This window comes from Phocoena phocoena, chromosome 2, assembly GCF_963924675.1.
Source record: "Phocoena phocoena chromosome 2, mPhoPho1.1, whole genome shotgun sequence".
Classification (NCBI taxonomy): Eukaryota; Metazoa; Chordata; class Mammalia; order Artiodactyla; family Phocoenidae; genus Phocoena; species Phocoena phocoena.
In genome coordinates this window covers 108,717,449-108,739,945 of record NC_089220.1, presented here as the reverse complement: position 1 = coordinate 108,739,945, position 22,497 = coordinate 108,717,449, and the positions used below count along the sequence as shown (strand labels likewise).

Sequence of the window (22,497 nt, the reverse complement as noted above, 5' to 3'; positions counted from 1 at the left end):
TGCTGGAAAGGGGTTTCGTTGACGTATTAATTCTACACAAGGAGCTGGGCCCTAACAAGTCTTTTTCTCCTAGCTCATTCCATTTATCATGATGACACTTCAATGAGCCTAAACATAATTATAATAACCAAGGAGAGAGAATATGGTGTAGTTAAGGGATGGGGGGACTCGGTCCACCTTTCATCCCTCTCATAAAGGTATTTCCAATTAGCGTGATCGCTCAGTAATTACGGTGCCTATAACTTGGCCTTCATCTGCGTGCATCACCTCCAGCCAGAGCATGTCCTTGATATAATAGAGAAGGTGAAAGCAGCCCATTTGTAGTCACTGGTGGGAGCCCAGCTCTACCTGATATCAACAGTGTTTAGCTGGGAGACCTAATGTGAGTTTACAAGTGATTACAAGCTGTCCTGTGGGACTCTGCTTACTGATGAATTCTCAAGTAAGTTGCAAAACAGTGACGAATTAACTTGTTATGCTGTCAGAATCGATTACTGCGGAAGACAGCTTAACTTCCTGGCCTGTTCTCAGGGCCCTTGAGCCAGCACCTCAACCCTGCCAGAGCGGATCAGGACAGTGTGCCCCACCCCAGCCTCTATCACCGCCAACCTCCCCTGCCCTCCTCCTTACCCACACTTTGCTTCACTCAGAGTCTCCAGTTTGAATTCGGGAAAGCGAATTCTCAAGAGCAGGGAGTGGGGAGAGGGAGGGGAGAGTCAGCCTGACATACTGTCCCCACCTTGAAATGATGTTCTCTCCAGTGAAGGCTGGGGGAGATTGATTCTAGCTGGGGCTTTAAAGAAGATAAACATCTGAAGGCCCCAAGATCTTTACTCTGCAGCATTGAATGGAAGGTGCAATTTTTAAATGTTCCGTTAATATTTCTGAAACAGACTGGCCAGTAATTTATAGACTGCAGCATTGAGGACTGAATTAATTTTCCCAGTGAGAAGAGTGTGCATGCAGCTTGGCGAGCACCATTCCCTGCATCTCCAAGCAGAATCAGAGAATGACAGGGTGAGAAGGGACTTTGGTGGTAACGAATTCCACCCTCTCCGTGACACAAGTAGGGAAACTGAGGCCGAGGTCACATTGTAAGTTCCTGGCAGGGTCAGATCTGGAGCCCCAGTCTCTAGATGGGTTCTTAGTTTCGTGCCCTTTATTGGCGAGTGATGTCTCCTTATAGAGCTTAGCTTTCTGTATCGTTGGTACCTGCAGCCTCATAACCCTGAAGGGTGCTGCTTACTTCTCCAGCTTTTATTTCCTTTCTTCTCAGAAGATGGTGGCTTCTTTGCCTGAATTAGGAGCTGTAGACCTAATGCTCAAGATTGGGGCAGGCTAAGGTTCTTGTCTGCCTGGCTGTCCACCTGGGTATGTGAGGTTCACATGGGCAGGGAACTCATATCTATTGAATTGATCACCTAGTATGTGTCAGGGACAGGGCTAGAGCTATGTTATCTTGTTCATAATCTTCACAATAACCCTGAGTAGGGCAGGTATTTTGACCTCCCATTTTACAGATGAGAAAAATGAGGCTCAGAAGGTTAAGTCCTGCTCCCTCTTGCCACCCGCCCGCCTCACCCCTCCTCAGCTCTTCCTTCTTCACCCCAGGCGCAGAATAGTAAAAAATGAAATGGGTCAGATTTCCAGTGATTGAGAGGGTTCAGTGGGGCATTAACTAGACCAGAACTGCTCACATGAATCACCTGGGGATCTTGATAAAACACAGGTTCTGATTCAGTAGCTGGGAAGCGGGGGTGGGGGGGCGGGGATCTGGGCCTGAAATTCTGCGTTTCGAACAAACTCACGTATGATGTCAATGCAGCTGGTCTGGGACCGTGTTTTGACTAGGAAGGGGCTGGATCACCCTCTCAGAGCCATCTGTTTCCACGCTTTCCAGAAGTCTCTGACCCAGTGTCATGAAATCATACACTCTTGCATCTGACAAAGGCTTCTGGTCAGAAAGTCCATTCTGCCTCTGGAATTTGGAGATTCCTTTTTTTTATCATGAACCATCTCTAGGAAAGAGATAGACACGCCTTCTCAGAGATCCCTGAATCCGATCGAGGCTGTTCTGTACTTAAAACCTAAGCAGCATGGCCATGTAAGGCTTCTCACCACTGTGATTTTTTTTTAAATTTATTTTATTTAATTATTTATTTTTGGCTGTGTTGAGTCTTTCTTGCTGCACGCAAGCTTTCTCTAGTTGCGGCGAGCAGGGGCTACTCTTCGTTGTGCTGTGCAGGCTTCTCACCGCAGTGGCCTCTCTTGTTGCGGAGCACAGGCTCTAGACACGCGGGCTCAGTGGTTGTGGCATGTGGTCTCAGTAGTTGTGGCATGAGGGCTCTAGAGTGCTGGCTCAGTAGTTGTGGTGCACGGGCTTAATTGCTCCACGGCATGTGGGATCTTCCCGGACTAGGGCTCGAACCCGTGTCCCCTGCATTGGCAGGCGGTTTCTTAACCACTATGCCACCAGGGAAGTCCCTCACCACTGTGATTTAATAACTAACAATTGAACAGCAAATTAGGCCCTTACGTTTACTTGATCCTTGAATCACAGAGCTTGCTTCTGGGGCAAGATATTTACTGTGAAAACTGAGTTGAGGCTGGAATGTTACTAAACATTATAAATGATACTGGGTTTATTTTCCAAATGCTCCATACTCTGAAATGAGAAAGGATATTCACAGAGCGTTGGAATCCAAGAGGCCCTACTTGGCCCAGCACAAATACATGCCACCAAACGAGGCACCCTCACGCAATTATGTTGGGGCTCACATCTGAAAAGCTCCTTGTACGTGACATTTACGAAGAAAAACACTTGCAAATTAAATGTTTGATTAACATTACATCTTTTACCATTGAAAATGGGTGAGCATAATTGAAAGCTGCATTAGCTAAAGAAAATGAACTTTATAGGAGCTTTATTCTGGGCCTGTGAATCTCAGTAGTTTTATTGAATCCTTAGTGCCAACGGCCCAGATTATTCATACACCATGTTTCATGAAATAATATAAAGGATCAGGAGTTTGCAACTCATCAGAGGAAAATTAGCACAGTTTGAACGTGATCTTGTCCAGCGGCCTTGGGTAATTTATGTTGGAATTTAAGGTGTGTTTTGTCAAGACTGAGTGAGTGAAATGTACTCTTTCTTGAGTGGGAGAGATAGTTATCCAGTTACACAGATTCTATGTGTATACCCACCACTTATCCAGATTCTATATCTACACCAGCAACATCACCTACTTTCATTGCCCGCTTCTAGAGAATAGCGTCTTTTACAATCTCAAGATATAGACACACAATTTCTGGACTAGTCCCTTCTACCCTTTTATAGCTCATCCTCTTCTCTTTTTTCTTTTCCTTCCTTTCTTCCATCTTCCCCCTACCACCCCCATAAACCTGGCCAGGCCTCATGTTTGAGGCCTGCATCAAATCTCTTAAGGTAGTTCCCTATCAGGGACGCCCCCTCAATAACTGTGCTTAAAGTAGGGGGAAGCCCTGATTATGTTATTTGGCAACCTTATACTGAGGTGTTTAAAAGAACACACCTGAAGCCCATGTGTTCATTTGTTCACTCCCTCATCGTTTCCCAGGTCACTTGTTCTGCCCAGGCCAGTGAAGAACATCTTCATCCAGAGGGCCCTGGGGTGACTTTTGAAGAGGGCGTTGAAGTTTGTCAAGTGAAGAGACTGGAGTGGGGGAAGGGAGGACATTCCACGCAGTGGGAACAGCACATGCAAAACCCTGGAGTTGGAGAAGGGCCCAGCACGTCTGGGAAATGTTGAAAAGTCCATGTGGAAGGGGCACAGGCTGGGTGGAGGTAAGGGGCCAGAGCTGGAGGGGCCTGTTGGGATCAGGCGGTGAGGGGCCCTCATGAAGGAGCCCACAGAGAATTTTAAACCAGGGGAGGTCCTGGTCAGCTTTGTGCATTCAGGATCCATGGGTGGCTTAAGTGCAGGATGGACCACAGTCTGGCGGGCTGGGACCAGGTAGGAGCTACTGGATTAGTCCATCAGGCAAGCATGTTGGTGACCGGGCCAGGCCGGGTGGCCCTGCCAGGAACTAAGAGCTGGGAGCTAAGGACCCAAGGGGAACAGAGATACTGGCCAGGAGCGGAAAACTGGTGAGGGAAAGGCGAAGACCTTATGTGGAGGCAGAGATAGGGTAGCTGAGTCCTGGCCTGCTCTGCGGAGAATGGAGAGGGGTCAGGGTTAGGTTTCAAGGGCTCCCAGGAAGTCTGGGCCCATGTCTCCATCAGTGGGAGCCTGGACCCTGAGGGTGGAGGATAAAATACCATCAAAGGCAGGATGGCCAGTACCAGCAATGCAAGGGAGGTCAGAAATACCGCTGCTGAGTTGGGGAACTAAATAATGGGGATCATGAGAACAATAACACCATTCTCCCATTAATACTACACTTTTAAATTTATCTGAGCCACTTGACCTTGGTGGAGGTCAGGGGTTATTATTGTTGTCGCTGTTGTTAGTAACACCGTGAGAAATCTAAGGCAGGTTGACTTGACTAAAGTCACAACGAATGAAGGATGCAATATTTAAACCCCCATCTTCCTCTAGTCTAGTGTTTTTGACATGCACAGATATTAGGACTCCTTTGAGAATTTGTTCTGTCTGGCTCTGTGCTGAGTGCATTGTGGGGAAACATAAAGGATGTGAAAAATCCTTGCCCTAAGAAAGCTCACAGTCCTGATGAAAAGACAAGGTCAACTCAATGAAGGTAGCAGACAATTGCAAGAAAGTATCCATTTATCACCACTCAGTTCACCTATCCACCCACCATCTTTCTACCCATCCACCCCTCCATCCACCATTCATGTACCCATCCATCCATCCATCCACTCACCCATCTACCCACCCACCCATCTACCCATTCATTTATTCATCTATGCACTCACCACCTGTCCACCCATCAACCCACTAATCTACCTTCTACCTACACATCCATCCATCTATTTAGCATTCGTTATCCAGAATGCTAATGGGTTATCCAGATCCCAAGTGGGCTCTTCTAACTCTTGCTGGATCTTAGAATCATGTAGGCATTAAAAATTACCAATGCCCAGGCCCCACCCCAGAGATTCTGATTTATTTGGTCCAGGTGGGGCTGGACTTTGATCGTTTTTTTAAAGCTCCCTAGAGATTCCAATATATGGCTAGAGATGAGGACCCCCTAAAGTGTTTTAGCAGTTCAAAGGTGGATGGGCTGGTGAGGCCTGGGATATACAGTGAACTTCAGAGCTGGAAAAGTCCTAGAAGCCCTCTGCCGCAGCTGCCCATTTTAAAGATAAAGTAACTGAGTCCCATTGAGGAGAGGCCTGGTTCATGTGAAGTCAGGACTTGGCCCCTCACTAGCTCAGAGTAGCTTCTTCTACCCCTCTCTGCTAGCAGACAGGGAAAATGTTGAGAAAGAGGCATGATTTGAGCTGTGCTTTGAAGAATGGGGAGGCTTGAGATAGACAGAGGGAGGAAAGGCATTTCAAGTAGGAATAACAGGTCCATGTCCAAGGATGTAGACCAGGAATGAGGGTGGTGTGTTTGGAGATGGGAAACTCTGTGTGCTTTTTCTTTTTTTTTTGCGGTACGCGGGCCTCTCACTGTCGTGGCCTCTCCCGTCGCGGAGCACAGGCTCCAGACGCGCAGGCTCAGCGGCCATGGCTCACGGGCCCAGCCGCTCTGCGGCATGTGGGATCTTCCCGGATCGGGGCACGAACCCGTGTCCGCTAGCATCAGCAGGCGGACTCTCAACCACTGCGCCACTAGGGAAGCCCTCTGTGTGCTTTTGAGGGCTCTTTCAATGCACAAAACAAACCTCTTCCCAAACACTCAAGCATCCCTTCTGAGGAGCACCCCGATTTGGGCCCCATACCTTCCCTTTGGGGCAAGTAACCAGGACCACTGAGCTGTGCACCATCTCACTATTGTAGTCCACCATGGAGTCTGCTGTTCTCTGAGCAGATGCTGTGCCCCCAAGCCCCTCGGTGGTGCAGCCCCACCTGGAGAGCAAGGGGGAGCCGAGCCTGCTGCAGGGAGGAAGTTTAAACAATTACTTTGCTCTGATTAAGAAGGGTAATAATGGCTCTTTGAGGAGCAGCATTAATGCGAAAGTGGGGATGAAGGATGCTCAACCACCCCCCCTCCCTCGCCCACATAAATCTCACCTGGGTGCCTTTGTTGCTTCCTTATGATGCATGTATGAGATAAACTCTCCAAATCTATTTTTGTGCCAGTGCCAGCAGCCTGCTCATGGAGTAAATAAGAGTTATGGCCACCATAATGGCATCACTTATGAGGGGCTAAAAAAAGAAAGCAAACATGTCCACACAGTTCTTATAAATCTATTGCAAATGTGGGCTCAAGTTTCCGAGGAAGTTGCCCCAGACTGCACAGCACCCTCACTGTCCCCAGGGTTCCAGTGAGCCACTCAGCATACAGGTGCCCAGCATGACCAGTGATCCCGTCCCTGTCGTTTCCTCCCTCCGTCTGAGTTCTAAGCAGTGGTCAGCCACAAGAGCGTGAGCCACGCAAGCCACTTAGGGCCACAGAGCCACAGAGCCATGCCCCAGAAGCTCCAGCCCCTAGAGGCAGAATGGCTACCCCCAGCACCTTCATTCAACAGCTCTGGGCCATCGCAACCCTGAGGGCAGGCCAGACTCTCATCTTCTGGGCCAGGCATGAAGAAGCCTTGGAGAGAGGGCTGGCTACAGAGAAGCCAACATTCGTCATCGTTCTGCACCTTTTCCTCCTGGATGGAGTTGCACCAGGTTCCTCTGTGGGAAAAGGGGTCTTGGACCTGGCAGGTCTAGGATGGGCCAGGTCTCAGAGTCGCCTCCCAAAAGTCCAGGGGTCTGTGGGCAGAAGGAAAACGGCCTTTTTTCTGGCTTCCCATCCCGACCTCTTTAGGGAGAAGGGGCTCATTCAGCATGGGGGACGGAAGGCAGTAAGACTCAGGACTTTCAGGGGTCTGGCCCCCTCCCTACCCTAGCCTCATCTCCTAGCCTATCCTCCTGGTCCTCACTTTCTGTTCCTCCAGCTGAGGCCTCAGTTTCTCCATCTGCAAAGTGGGAACAATAATAATGGAACAATATTTGGAACCCTGATTTGCAGGGTTGTCATGAGATGCACATGAAATGATGCAGCTAAAAGTACTTGGTGAGTGTTCAGGTGCTGGGAGGCGTAGGGTTTGCCATAGTTACTGTCCCTTGGGGCTCATGTCTGTCAGGGAAAGATGCCTGAGCCCTGCTCCTCTGAACGGGAGGCCCTCAGTGATTCCTTTGGGGAGAGCTCCCGGTGTGGGTCAGGCCAATTATCTCTTAACAAAGGGGTCTTCATGCCCCAAGACAGGCTTTAAGCCCCTAGGGGGCAGTTCCAGCCTCATAATGACCTGGAAATCCCAGCTGAGCACATTTTGGAGAACTTCTGGATGGTCATCACTTGGGAGAGTTTGTGGGCTCACTTTCTCTGAAAAGCCATAAGGACTTCTCACCTGGATTACTGCCACAGCCTCCTAACGGCTCCCCGTCCTGTCTCTCTGACCCTCTAAAATCTACTCTCTACCAGCTGCCAGAGTGGACCTTTTAAAGCACTAGCCAGCTCATGCCATCCTCCTGGAATGAATGGCTCCCCATGGCACTGATTAAGAGCCAAAGCCCCGTTGGAGGCCTCTGTGGACCTGCATGGTCCTTGCCTACCTCTCCCCACCTTGCCCGCTCATCAGCTGCCCTGACCTCCTTGCTGTCCCCTCCATTTGGCAGGTCTCTCTTGGGAACCTCAGGACCTTTGCACTGGCTATTCCTATTATGTGGCTCACTCTTCATCACTTCAAGTCTTTGCTGAAATGTCTCTGGTGAGGCTTTTCCTGGCCACCGTATTAAAAATGCAAGTCTCCCACCCCAACACTTCTCCTCCTTCCCTGCTGTGTTGTTCTGCTAAGCACATCGCACAATTGATATTCCACATAGTGTTGCACTTATTTATTTTGTTTATCCTCTGTCTTCTCCACTAGCATGTAGGCTCCCTGAGGACAGGGAACCTGCCTATTTTCTATTGCATCCTCATTGCCTAGAACAGTGCCCAGTACATAATAAGCCCTTGGTAAATGTTAGTTGCTTGATTGAATACATGGATGGATGGATGGATGGACGGACGGACGGATGAATTAAAGACCCAGAGAGGCCTCTGGAAGTGCTAGAGGAAGCCAATCACTGTCCAGGGGCAGGAGGCTGGACACAGTAACCACTGGAAAGTACGATCTGCCCTGGGAAGAGGGTGGGTTCTTAGCCAGAGGCAGGCAGGGAGAAGGACCTTGATCTTTCAGTTCCTTGGATGGTAAGAGACTGAAGCCTCTGGCCCATCCCAGACCTGTGCCATCCTTTCCACCTACTCTTCCCGGCATGGACCAGAGCAGAGGGGAGGAGTAAGGATGCAAAAACAGCTGCATCTGGAAACCACATGTATAATAATTCCCACAGTCACAGACACTCACTTTTCCAGGAAGCCAACAAACCTGTTAAAATGCAGCTTAACCTCCACCCTGTAAAGTATGCAAATGGCACAGGGCGGGAAGAACACATTCACGGTCTCTGAGTCCCCATTAAAAAAACATTGCCTCCCTTGCCATGGCATTTGGCTTGCAAATTCTAAATGTCAGTAGTTCCCGCCAGTGAAGGCAGGCAGAAGGTTGAAAGGTTAGCCCTTTTAGGAAGCTAACTGCCTCTGGTAAATTAGAACTATGAACACACCATCCCTTTTCCTTTGTCACCTCTTCCCCAACCCCGACCCTTTCCCTGGCCCAGGGGCCCCAGGAACAGCACAGTTTAAAACCCAGAGTGTGAACCTCGAATACCCTTTCTGTGATGAGGGAGATAATGGGGAATAAATTCTCACCTTCCTCAAAATAAATGGATCCGGGCGTGGTTTGCAGCCAGTCTAGAATATAACAGCCAGTCTAGAAGTCAAGACTTACCAGTTCCAAAGGAAGCGGTGACTCTGGCTTATGCCTCTGGTTTTGTGGGGCCCAGGCCCGTGGAGGGTGGGTCGTGCTCTGTGGCCACCATGACGGCCTCCCCCAGAAATGCCCAACTTGGGCCCTCAGCTCTCTTCTGCAGCCCTCTCTCCTGTTACAAGAAAAGCCCCTAGGGTCTCTTCTGAGAGGAGAGACAGCCGGGCTGAGGCGCATCAGAGTGCCTCAGTTTCCCTGTCTGTGAAATGGGGATGATGAGAGCGTCCTCCTCTCGGGGCTGTTTTGAGGTCTAAAGAGGGTAAGGCCTGTAGGATGTTCAGCGCAGGCACCAGGGACGTTTCATGAGTGATAGCAATTGGGATCTTGTCGGTTAGTCCTGCTGCTGCTAACCTAGAACTCACAAAATCACTCCGGCGAGTTAGCCTCCTGTGGGCTCACTTGCCCACCTGGGACCTCAGAATGGCCAGGCCGTCCCCTCCCTGTTTGCTGCCCACCAGGGTGGCAGGGCAGACAGGAGGTTCAGTCCAGAGGCCAGGCACTGGGTGTCAGTGGCCCAGCAGCAAATGTCTTCCATGCATCATCTCCTTTGCTCGTCACAGTGAGCCATGAGACAGGTGTTATGGGATAAGAAGGGACACCAAGGCTTAGAAGCAGACTAAGCTCCCTTTGGACCCAGAATCTTGGAATCTGCTGAGCTGAGCTTGCTCTCCGACCTGGTCATATGGCTGCCATGCCCAGCAGAGCCCTGGGCTGCAGAGAGAAGCCATCTCTCCCTTGTCAAAATCCACACAGATGGCTGTCTTTCCTTTTCTTTGAACCTCCCAGAGAAAGGCACCTTCCAGATGCCCCCTTGGTGATGCCATGTAGGATCTGGAAGCTTAGAAAGGACCATGAAGCTCCTCCTTGGGTCCTCAGATCCCCACTCCTCTGAGACTTCTCCATAAGCAGGTGGGAAAACAAACACTCCTGTGGAGATTCCTTAATGCCCCTCAAGCTCTAATCCCTCTCCCTGGGCCCAGCATAGCATCTTCTACTTCAGGCCACACTGCTGCCCCCCTGGAGGGCACATAGGCTAAGGAGCCACCTCAGCCAGGAGTCCCAGAGGACGCCCTGCAGGGCGGGCAGCCTGGCTGGCATCTTGTGGAAACCGCTGCCCAGACTCTCCCAGGCTTGCTCCGTTTCCTCCCTGCTGTCAGCTCCTTTTGTTCTCGCCTTTTCAAACAGCTTCACTGGCAGTTTGCATGGAGCTTGTGGGCAGGGGGAAAGGAATCCAGAATGGAGGGGATGTGAAAGGAACTAAAAAATGTGTCTGTTCTAAGATGCCAGATAGTATTCTCTATGGAGTGAAGCGGGCTATTAATAGGCTATCCTAGAGACTAGAGAGCCAGTGTTGATTATGCCCAGGTGCTGGGTGTGGGCTCAGATCTAATTCGAGCCTTAAAAACCAACCGTTGAACTTCAGACTATACTACAAAGCTACAGTAATCAAGACAGTATGGTACTGGCACAAAAACAGAAATATAGATCAATGGAACAGGATAGAAATCCCAGAGAAAAACCCACGCACATATGGTCACCTTATTTTTGATAAAGGAGGCAAGAATATACAATGGAGAAAAAACATAAGTGGTGCTGGGAAAACTGGACAGCTACATGTAAAAGAATGAAATTAGAACACTCCCTAACACCATACACAAAAATAAACTCAAAATGGATTAAAGACCTAAATATAAGGTCAGACACTATAAAACTCTGAGAGGAAAACAGAAGCAGAACACTCTATGACATAAATCACAGCAAGATCCTTTTTGATCCACCTCCTAGAGAAATGGAAATAAAAACAAAAATAAACAAATGCGACCTAATGAAACTTCAAAGCTTTTGCACAGCAAAGGAAACCATAAGCAAGACCAAAAGACAACCCTCAGAATGGGAGAAAATATTTGCAAATGAAGCAACTGACAAAGGATTGATCTCTAAAATTTATAAGCAGCTCATGCAGCTCAATATCAAAAAAACAAACAACCCAATCCAAACATGGGCACAAGACCTAAGTAGACATTTCTCCAAAGAAGATATACAGACTGCCAACAAACACATGAAAGAATGCTCAACATCACATCATTAGAGAAATGCAAATTAAAACTACAATGAGGGGCTTCCCTGGTGGCGCAGTGGTTGAGAGTCCGCCTGCCGATTTAGGGGACACTGGTTCATGCCCCGGTCCGGGAAGATCCCACATGCCACGGAGCGACTGGGCCCGTGAGCCATGGCTGCTGAGCCTGCGCGTCCAGAGCCTGTGCTCCGCAACGGGAGAGGCCACAACAGTGAGAGGCCCACATACCGCCAAAAAAAAAAAAAAAAAAAACTGCAATGAGGTATCACCTCACACCAGTCAGAATGGCCGTCATCAAAAAATCTACAAACAATAAATGCTGGAGAGGGTGTGGAGAAAAGGGAACCCTCTTGCACTTTTGGTGGGAATGTAAATTGATAACAGCCACTGTGGAGAACAGTATGGAGGTTCCTTAAAAAAAGTAAAAATAGAACTACCATATGACTCAGCAATCCCGCTACTGGGCATATACCCTGAGAAAACCATAATTCCAAAAGAGTCATGTACTACAGTGTTCATTGCAGCTCTCTTTACAATAGCCAGGACATGGAAGCAACCTAAGTGTCCATCGACAGATGAGTGGATAAAGAAGATGTGGCACAGATATACAATGGAATATTACTCAGACATAAAAAGAAACGAAATTGAGTTATTTGTAGTGAGGTGGATGGACCTAGAGTCTGTCATACAGAGTGAAGTAAGTCAGAAAGAGAAAAACAAATACTGTAGGCTAACACATATATATGGAATCTAAAAAAAAACAAAAAAGGTTCTGAAGAACCTAGGGGCAGGATAGGAATAAAGATGCAGACATAGAGAATGGACTTGAGGGCACGGGGAGGGGGAAGGGTAAGCTGGGACGTAGTGAGGGAGTGGCATGGACTTATATACACTACCAAATGTAAAATAGCTAGTGGGAAGCAGCCGCATAGCACAGGGAGATCAGCTTAGTGCTTTGTGACCACCTAGAGGAGTGGGGTAGGGAGGGTGGGAGGGAGACGCAAGAGGGAGGAGATATGGGGATGTATGTACATGTATAGCTGCTTCACTTTGTTATACAGCAGAAACTAACACACCATTATAGAGCAATTATACTCCAATAAAGATGTTAAAAAAAAAAAACCAACCCGTGAGGTGGGTACAATCAGTTCCATTTTGCAGATGAGAAAACCAAGGCTCAGAAAAGGTAAATAACTTGCCTGGCTCACAAATGTGGAAGGAGAAAAAGATTCTTTTCATTATGCTGTGCTACAAACAACTGCACAACAGCTGTTTAAGATAATAAATTTATTTTATTGAAGTATAGCTGATTTACAATGTTACTTCCTGCTGTATAGCAAAGTGCTTCAGTTATACGTGTATATACATTCTTTTCATATTCTTTTCCATTATGGTTTATCACAGGATGTTGAATATGGTTTCCTGTGCTATACAGTAAGACCTTGTTTATCCATTCATAACAGCTGTTTAAATGCCTGTTCTATCAGCAGGCATTTGGAGAGGTCCTAACTGAATTCTTCCTCTGTGGGTAGGGTGTTTGCCTCCCAGCTCTCTCCTTTGATGGGCACAAGGTCAATACAACACCCTGTGTGGCTCTCTTTGGACCCAGCATCTTGGAATCTGCTGAGCTAAGAGTCAAATGAACTTGGAGCTGCAATGAAATTCACACTTATTGATTTAGTGCGTTCACTGATGATAGGACCTCACCTGCAGAGGGCATCTGGGGAAGAAAATCCTCCCTACCTCGTTTTCCCCCTTCGTGGCAAGTGATGGTGGGGAGTGGGGTATGGAGTTAACCAACTGATTGTACCTCTGTGAGCTTTGGGCAGGTGGACCAGGCAGAAGTGAGGGAAAGGTATTTTGGTAGAGGGAACAGCCTGGGCAAACATATGGAGGCAAGCAAGTGCCTAACTGTGCGTGATCAAAACCAGATGGGAGCTGGTGGGGAGGGTGAGGGGCTGCCCCTAGCATTTCTCGTCGCTGCTTTCTCTTCAGAAGTGGGCACGGTGTCCACTACAAATGAACAGATCCCTTAAGAACAAAGCAAACAAGGAAGCCCCACGGCCCTGGCACTCAAACTAAAGGTGGTGCGAGAAGCCTTAGCCAGGAGCAGAGGTCCTCTGCTCATGGCGGCTGTACATGATCTGCAGGCTGCTTAGCCGTGCCCATCCAAAGAGTCCAACCGTCCTCTGGGATCTGCTCCAGTGAGCTCTCCGGAGAGAGACCCATGCACTGCAGGCTAAATGCCCACCTTGTAGAAATGGGCCTTCCTGAGCCTGGGTAGGTCTCCTTCTGTTAGATAAGGAACTTCCACAGGTAATCTGGGCTGTTTGGTTATTTGGGAGAGTAGGTGTGGGGGGCGGTGTGAGGGGATAGGCAAGCTAGAGGGGAGGGAACGAGCAAAGTAAGGCAAGAAAGAAAGTGGAGAGATAGCTCCCTGCCACTCAGCTGCTGTGTGACCTGGAGCAGGTCACTTGACCTCTCTGAGCCTTGGCTGCCGCCACTGCAAAATGAGGATATGATCATCTTATTACTCAGGGCTGCGCAAGGCTCGAATGAGATTGTCGTGGGGAAAATGCTTTGCAAATTGTAAAGCACTGTGCCCCCAGGAAGCATTGTTTTGGTTAGAGAACAAGGGAGTCAGAGTATGTGTCAGAATCACGCTACTCTTCTCTGCTTCAGTCAGAGGTGACACATGTCACTCCCCTCACAGCCCACTGGCCAAGACTAGTGTCACAGCCCCTCCTGGCTACGAGGGGCTCGTAAATGTGGCATAGCATGTGGATCTCGGGTGGGCATTAATATCTCTGCTACAGATGGTCAAGCTGAGATGCCACTCCAAGGGACCCTGAATCAGAGGCAGCTTAGTCAGAGGGAGGTTCAAGTCATGGATGAGTAAGGTGACCCCTGGGCAAGTACCTTGAGTGGACAAGCAGGAGGCTCCCCATCCCTCCACCCTCTCCCACCAGGCCTGGAGTCCTGTGGTTCAGGACACTTAGGGAAAAGCCCTGCTGCATTCTATAGCCACAGGACTCCAGGCACGGACAGGAGAGGGAGGAGGCCTGGGGTGGGGTTCTCCCCTCTGTGGCCGGCCTATGTGCTAAGGAAGCCTTGTGTTGAGAGGGTGGAGCCACAGAACTGGAACCCTCCTGGATTTCTGTCTCGCTGCTTGAAGACCAGCTGCCCTGGAAGTCTGCCTGGACCCACAGCAGGCTTTATATGAGCAAAAGAGAAATCTTTGCTGTGTTAATCCACATAGTTTTTTTTCCTGTTTTATTTTTTTCTTTTCTTTCTTTCTTTTCTTCTGGCTGCATCGGGTCTTAGTTGCGGCATATGGGATCTTTCCTTGCGCCGCGCAGGCTCTTCATTGCAGCACATGGGCTTCTCTCTAGTTGTGGCATGTGGTTTTTTCTCTCTCTGTAGTTGAGGCGTGTGAGCTCAGTAGTTGTGGCACGTGGGCTTAGTTGCCCTGCGGCATGTGGGATCTTAGTTCCCCGACCAGGAATCGAACCCACGTCCCCTGCATGCGAAGGCAGATTCTTTACCACTGGACCACCAGGGAAGTCCTAATCTGCTTAGATTTGAAGGTTGTTTGTTTTAGTAGCATGACCCAAACTATCCTAACGAGTTCACTTTCTCATTTTGCACTGTTTGGGCTTCATAATTCAGACTGTCTCCTCTGTAGGGCACTGCTGTTAAGACTTTACTCCAGTTCCACATTCTGTGGACACAGGCATCCCAGTTAATACACCACCGCTCCGATATCCTCGTCCTCCAAGTTTATTTCTAAGAACAATGCAGATGTAAGAGAACTTTCCATAAGCCATTTACCCTTGTGAAGAGAATCACAGAGCACTTTCTGGGGCATAGGCCCTGTGTGTGGCATCAAGGCTATGAATAGGTACACTATCCCTTTCTGCCTTGAAGTTGTTCACGATGTAGACTGGAGCACAGAGAGAATACAGTATGATGCTGGATGGATGGATGGATGGATGATGGCTGGAAAGATGATAGCAGGATGGGTGAAGGATGGCTGGAAAGATGATAGATGGATGTGTGAATGTATGATAGCTGGATGGATAGATGATAACTGGATGAGTAGATGGACGGATGGGTGGATGTGTGGATAGATGTTGGGTGGATGAATGATGGATGGATGAATGGGTGATGGATGGAAGTATGATGGATGGATGGATGATAGCTGGATGGATGGGTGATAGCTGGATGGGTGGATGGATGGATGAGTGGGTGAATGGGGGGTGGGTGGATGAATGGATGATGGCTGGAAGGATGATGGATGGATGATAGCTGGATGGATGATAGCTGAATGGGTGGATGGATGATGGGTGGAAGGATGCATGCATCAGTGGGTGGAGAGATGGAGAAAATGATCATTGATTCAGTGCCTATAGTGGGCAAGGCCCCTTCTCATCCATTACCTTCCACAATGCCGACAACTGCTCTATACGGTAGGTACTATTTTCCCAGATTTATGGGTGAGATTTGAACTGAGTTCTGGATGATTCTGGAAGCCGTCTTCTTTCTACATCATCTTGCTGTAACAGAGATGTCGGTCTGCTTGGTCTAAGCTCCCCAAGGGTAGAAGGTTCCCCTCCTCTCTCAGATTACACCCAGATGACTGCCTCCTCTGGGGAGCGCTCTTAATACTCTTTCCTCCACCCGACCCCGCAACTGCACCAAGTGCCCCTTGCATCTTTTCTTTTTAATTTTTATTTCTCAAAACTTATGGACTATTTCAAATATATACAAAAGTAGAAGAATAATATAATGACAATGACTCCTACGTAACCATCACCCAGCTTCAACAAGTGTCACTGGCTGGCCACTCCTGTTTCATCTACATCTCCACAGACTTTCCCTTTTGCCCAGGCATCATATCAGTTTATCTGTAAATAGTTCAGCATACGATTACCTATTTCTGCTTACCTTTCCTCCTCTGGGACTGGTATTAAGGTCTTTTTCATCCTTAAATTCCCAGTGCTTTGTTGACTGGAGGCTGCTCAGGGTGTGTTTGTTGAGTGAATAAGTGACTGAGTCCTCTGTGGGGCCATTAGTAGGTGCCTGGTGCATGTTACTACCCCCCAAATCAGCTCCTAAAGAATCGAGTTTCTCAACAGGGCCAGGCCTGCAGCCAGCACTTCTGGATGGAATGCTTGTTAGATTGTGTGTGTGTGAGAACCTTTCCATTGCAGTGATCTGGGGCTTTTGGGGTGGCTGATAAGGACTTCTCAAATGTCATTCCTTTAGTGTCAACATCCCATGGGCCTAATTACATGAACTGTGCAAACACGCAAGCGAAGCACTGCTGGGCTGCGTGTCGTCCGGCATTAGTGTGGTCTCTGCCCAGACGTCCCTCAGAAGCCCTGCTAGGACAGTAGATGGGGCTGGTTCAGGGCCCTCCTACCCCAGGACGCCCCTGGCATCCCAGCTGGCCTGGCAACGCCCAGTTCATTTACGTCTGATTTCAGCCCAACAGAATTCCAGAGCCAGTCAGCCCTGTGGCCTGGTTACTTTTCCAACAGAGGCATTGAGGGGCCGTTTGACATGATCATTGGGTTGCCACCTACTCCTGAACACCTGCTATGTGGAGACAGAGGGAGTAAGACTCAGCCTTACCCTCAAGGAGCTCTCAATCTGTAGGGACAAGGAAAGTTCTAGAAGAAGACATGTGCGATGGAAATAGCCATGAACTCACCTCACCCTCGTTGCCTGAAGGTCTCTGCTCCTTCTCTCTGTTTCTGGCTGGCTCCCTGACTCAGAGAAGGGTTAGGACAGCCCTCCCTCAGAGTTTTGAGACATTCTTTGTAATGGGCTGAATTGCATCCCCTCAAAAAAGATATGATGAATTCCCAACCCCCAGTGCCTCTGAATGTGACCTTCTTTGGAAATAGGGTCATTGCAGATATACTTACATTAAATTAGGACGAAGTCCTCCTGGAGTAGATTGGGCCCCTGATCCAACACGATTATAAGTGTCTTTATAAGAAGCTGGCCGTGTGAAGACAGAGACACTCAGGGAGAGCACCCTGGGACCTCAAAGGCAGAGACTGAAGTGTTGCAGCTGCAGGCCAAGGGTCGCAAAGGACTGCGGGCCACTGCTGGAAGCCAGGAAAAGGCAAGGAAGGATTCCCCTACAGGTTTCAGAGGGACCGTGGCCCTGCCAACACCTTGGTTCAGACTGCTGGCCTCCAGCTCTGGGACAGAATGTATTTCCATTGTTTTAAGCCACCTTGTTTGTGGTGCTTTGTTCCAGCAGCCCTAGGAAGCTGGTACATTCCTCCAGGGCTCTGAGCTCCCCGGGAAACAAATCTGTTTCCCAGAAGTTTATCTAAACTTTTCCTGGCTTCATTTCAGCCCCGACCAGCTCGCCGGGATATTGATATCTGTGCATTGTCTCCCTTGTATCATCAGCAAAGACCTCTTTCTATTTGGCTTTAAACTGTTGCCCCCCCAGTCCTCCTTGTCCTCGGGGTCTAGGACTTTGTAAATTGAGCCCTGATTTAGGGGCAAGAGAGGCAGGATGATTTTGTTTTTAAGAGCGTGGACTCAGGTCCCCTGCCCACCCTAGTGTGAATCCCAGCTCTGACATTTCCCTGCTGTGTGACCCTGGGCGAGTTACTTAACTGCTCTGTGTCTGTTCTCTCGTCTATGAAATGGAGGTGATAATATTAGTACTTAACTCACAGAGTAGTTAGAAGGCTTAAAGTAGTTAACACAGAGCTTGGCAAACTTTATCTGTAAAGGACCAAATAGTAAATATTTTAGTCTTTGTAAGCCACAGAAAAGGTTTCTGTCGCAACTATTCAACTCCGCATCGTAGAGCAAAAACAGCCACAGACAACATACAAATGAATGGCCTGACCATGGTTTAATAAAACTTTATTGACAAAAACAGGTGGTGGGCCAGATTTGGCCAACCTTTAAATGATATATTGGAAGCACCTAGTCCAATGTGTAACACTTCAGCAGTTACAAAACCCTTTCTCATATATAACTTAATTTACTCTCACAGAAACCCTATGAGATCAGGATTGTGAGTATCCCCACTTTACAGACAAGAAAACTGAGGTCCAGAGAGCTGTCCATCTTGCTCTGAAGGTGCCTGAGTAGAGAGATTGTGTCTTCTCCTCAGTAGGTGTGCTTGTTCACCGTCCCAGCTCACAGTGTGTCCTAACAGACACAGTTTATCTCTTTCCCAGTGGATCAGTTTACCCAGGCCCTGTTGTGTGCTCAGAGGTGTATTTAGCTTAGAGAAAGAGAACTGGGGAAGTAGGGAAATACTCGAGAAAAGTATAAGCCACACTTCCCTCCCCAATTTTCTGAAAGCTGGCTTTTTATTTGTGAAATGGAATAAACCTACCCATCTCACAGTTGCTCTTTCTTCCATGCAGTCATCTTGGATTCTTGCTTATTTTCATGCGTTTATTGATGCAACAAACATGGACCTACTCTGTGCCCAGTACTATGCCAGGGGGCAGGGATTCAGCCAGGAACAAACAGGCGCAGCATCAGGCAGGGACACCACCAGCCTAAATGGACCCTTTGTGAAAACTGTAAAAAAGGCAGCCCTTCCTCTAAGTGGACACAGCTCTAGTGGCAAGTTGAGGACAGGCTGTATTCCAGCCCATTTCCCTCTTGGCCAGGCTCCTTGAGCAGTACACAACTCATACAACCATACGTGGTCTTCTTGTTCCCTGGAGCTTCAGTCTTATAGAGGTTTGAGGCATGGAAGTGAGTGATTATAGCAGTGATATGAGTGCTCCGAAAGAGAGATGAGTAAGATGCTCTAGGAGGCCTTCAACTTCCCTCTCCATCTGCCAGCCTCAGACTCCCTGTTTGGAGCTGCCCCCTCTGTGCCCACATAATTAGCCCTCAGCCTAGACCTTCATTGACAGCCCCACCGGAGAGTGCCTTCCTCACCTTGTAGGGCTTGGATGGGGCACTAGCTGGAGGACTGAGTGCACATTTGCTGTGAAATATACTTCCCAATGTACCTAATTTGCATTAATGTGTGCTATTAAAAGATAATTATTGCATGAGAAAGAGGCCAGGGAAACATCAGTGAAACATCTGGAATTGTTTTAGAGGCCTGATGGAGAGCTCTGCTGAAGTGCCAGACTTTCTACAGCCACCACCAGCATTGAATCTGACTGCTGCAAACCCACCGGCACCCTGCCGCCGCTCCCAGAAAGCCCTCCCGAACTGCTCCAGGTCACGCTTGCCTCTCTCCCCCCTCTCTGAATTGCTAAGCCATTCACGTTGGTATTTAACCACTTACTAACTGGCATTAGGAACTGTTTCAACGGGGTTACATTTCTCTCCCCAGTTGGACTGTCAGCGCCTCTGATGCCACATTTGGCATTCTCATCCATCAAGCCACAGTGAACACTAAAAGACCAGCAGCTCCAGCGCCTTAACTGAAATGTGGGAGGGATTGCCGTGAGGTAGACATTGGAGAGAGCTGGCTCTCACCTCGTGTCCACCCGACTCAGCTCAGAAGCCTCCACTGGACGGCTCAGCCCTGCCATATCGGGAGGTACCAGGCTTTGGGATGGTGATGGCTTCCTAGACACTGAGGTCCAGTGGCAAGAGCCGGAGTTTTGAAATTATTGAGACCTGGGTTTACATTTAAACCCTGGCGCTTAGGCACTTGGGCCATCTACGCAAGCTCAGTGGGGGCCCCTTTCCCAATCTGTAAAATGGGGATAATGCCACCTGGATTTTGTTCGTGAGAACAAACTGAAATGATGAAAGTGAAATATCCAGCTCAGCGCTTGGCACATTAGAAAGCCACAACACACGTCCACCCTCTCCCCTCATTCCTGAGTCAGGAGGTGGGGCTTGCAGGCTAGAGTTACATACAAGAAATAGTGAACGCCCCTCCCCCTCGGCAATCAAGCCCTTCTCCGAGCAAAGCACATCCACCGCCTCTCGTCGCGCGGGGTCTCTGGGGTCCTGCTCCTGGGGCATTTCTCCTGCTGGCCTCCTGACTGCGGAATGAAAGCAGCTCCCCCTCTTCCCTCTCTCCTCACACCTGCTCCAGGGAGAACGTTTTTCAGTGGCATAATGAATCCTGGCACTCCTAAAATAATATCCCATAGATAGCTACCTCATTACCTTGTATAAAGTGGACCCATTTATCATTCATTTCTGGTTTAATAGATCTGAGGTGGAGGCCGAGATTTTGTATTTCCAACGAGCTCGTGGGGGGTCCCCATGTTGGTGCTGCCATCCAGGGACCACACTTTGAGAACACTGCCCTGGCCTGTGCCCACAGGGAGAAGTGCCATGGGTGGGCAGCTAAGCCCTGCCGGTGGTGAAGGGTTAAACCAAGCCTTCCTTGCTCCTTCCATTTCTTTTTTTTGTTTCCTTCCTGCTTTGGCTTCAGGTGCTGTACAGCACAGTGCCAGGGAGACCCAGGTGATGGGATCAGTGAACTTGGCTCAGTCCCCCATCATCTGCTCTGGGAAACTGCATCGTGTGGTGGAAAGAACACATGCTTGGAGGCAGAGCCCGCGTTCAGCCTGGTATCTGTTCCACAATAGCTGTGACCTTGAGCTGCTGGTAGTTGTAATTGAAGCAGGGGTTACCTGGATCATCTGGGCCTCAGTTTTCTCATCTGTATAATGTAGGCACATCTCCTACATTGTCATAGGATGTGCTTGAAACGGGTTGGTTAAGTGCCAAACAAAACTATAATCTTCTTGTCCTTAGTGTGAAAGAAGAAGAAAGAGTCAAAAATGAACTTTAACAACGCAAATATACAAGGCCTTAGACACAGAAGGGTCTTTAGGGGTCATGCCCTTAAACATCTCTCCATTTTACAGAGGAGAAAACTGAGGTTCAGGGGCAGGAAAGTGACACACCCATGGCCAAATAGCAAAACCAGGAGAAGAGTCCAGCTTTGTCCTGAGATCTGCTCTTTCCTCCACACCAGAGTATAAACATTCCACCTCTCCCTGTCACCCTGTCTTTGAAGAAAAACCAGGTGCGTGCCTCGATTTATCATCCCTGCCCCTCGTGGGAAGTTGCCATTATTAAACTTGGTGTTTACTCCCGTCTTTCCTCTCCCTGTTTCTGGGCTTGTCTCCTTTTCTGCCTCTCTGAGGCAAGACTGAGACAATAAAAGAGTTTTATTACATATAAAACGGCTCTTGTAAGTGCTGCCATTAGCTGGTAATAAAAAGAAATCTTTGAATGGTGCAACCAGTTGTTTTTACCTTTCCTGCAAATTGCTCAAACCTCCAGGTCTGGTGTGGCCATAGGGATGTCAGGTTGAAGACGTTTCCTGTCCAGGTCCCTGACACCTGCCCCTTCAGAGAAGAGCTGACCCCGGGGAAGGAGCCTTGGGCCAGACACTGGGGGCAGCAGTCAGGCTGGTGAGGACTTTGTTTCTACCCCTGGGACCTTGATCTGATAAGGGGTGAATTTGCTTCTTTCCCATTTTAGAGAACATCTAGTCTCATAGGGGAATTAGGGCCCTATCTTCAGAGGGCTCCCAGGATGATGGGAGAGACCTGGAGGGAACTGGGTATTTATCCACTGTTCAGATGGAAGAACTTCTTCCTGAGTTTGAGACCCTCCCCCGCCCCCTCCTCAGCCAGTCATGGGATGGAGCATTTTCAGGCTATCATAGCTCACCCTCAAGGAGCACTGACTATGTGCCGGGCACTGTACTAGAGAACAGTACCTAGAACAGTGAGAACTCATTTTGTCTTCACAACAAATCTATGAGGTAGGGACTGTTCTTATTCTTGAGGAAAAGGAGGCATGGAGAGGTGACGTCGCCTGCCTGAAGGCAGCCACCAAGAAAGCAGCAAAGCCCAGATGTGAAAACTGGCACATGGTGGTGAGTTCGTTCATCCCCTGACTCAACAAATGCCTACTGAGCCGTTGACTCATACGGTGTGAGATAGAAACACTGAACGCTACAGGATTTGGTACCTGGGAGTCAGGGAAGCCTTTCCCAGAGCACGTGGGTTTTGATCGGAGGGCTGGGCACCGCTGGGACTGTCTCTCCCTCACTGGCCCAGTGTCACCCAGGCCTGACAAGTAGCAACAACTTGGAACTGCTGCTTGCAGGCCTTCTGTGCACAGGTGAACAGGCCGTGAGCTATCGTTAGCAGCACGTTGTTCTAAGGGTAGCTCACATTATTGCTGGAGATGCTGGCAGACCCACTTGTGCCGGCCAGGGCAGGAGCCCAGGCAGCCTTTGCCTCTGTACTTCTGTAGGAAGTCCCAGGGCCTGGGAGGACCCCGGGGGAGGCGAGAAAGAGGGAGAAGAAGTGAGAAGGATGAAATGTAGAGAGGAATTAGAGAGGAAGGTAAGGGGGAAACTGATGGAGGCCTGTTACCCCATTTAATGTGCCTGGCACATAAAT

General features: G+C 48.9%; 1 protein-coding gene across 2 annotated transcripts in view; it reads left to right on the top strand.

Annotated features, from left to right (window-relative positions):
• MEGF11 (multiple EGF like domains 11) overlaps positions 1–22,497 on the top strand; it is a 234,380-nt gene that overhangs the window by 84,302 nt on the left and 127,581 nt on the right. The window lies entirely within an intron of this gene.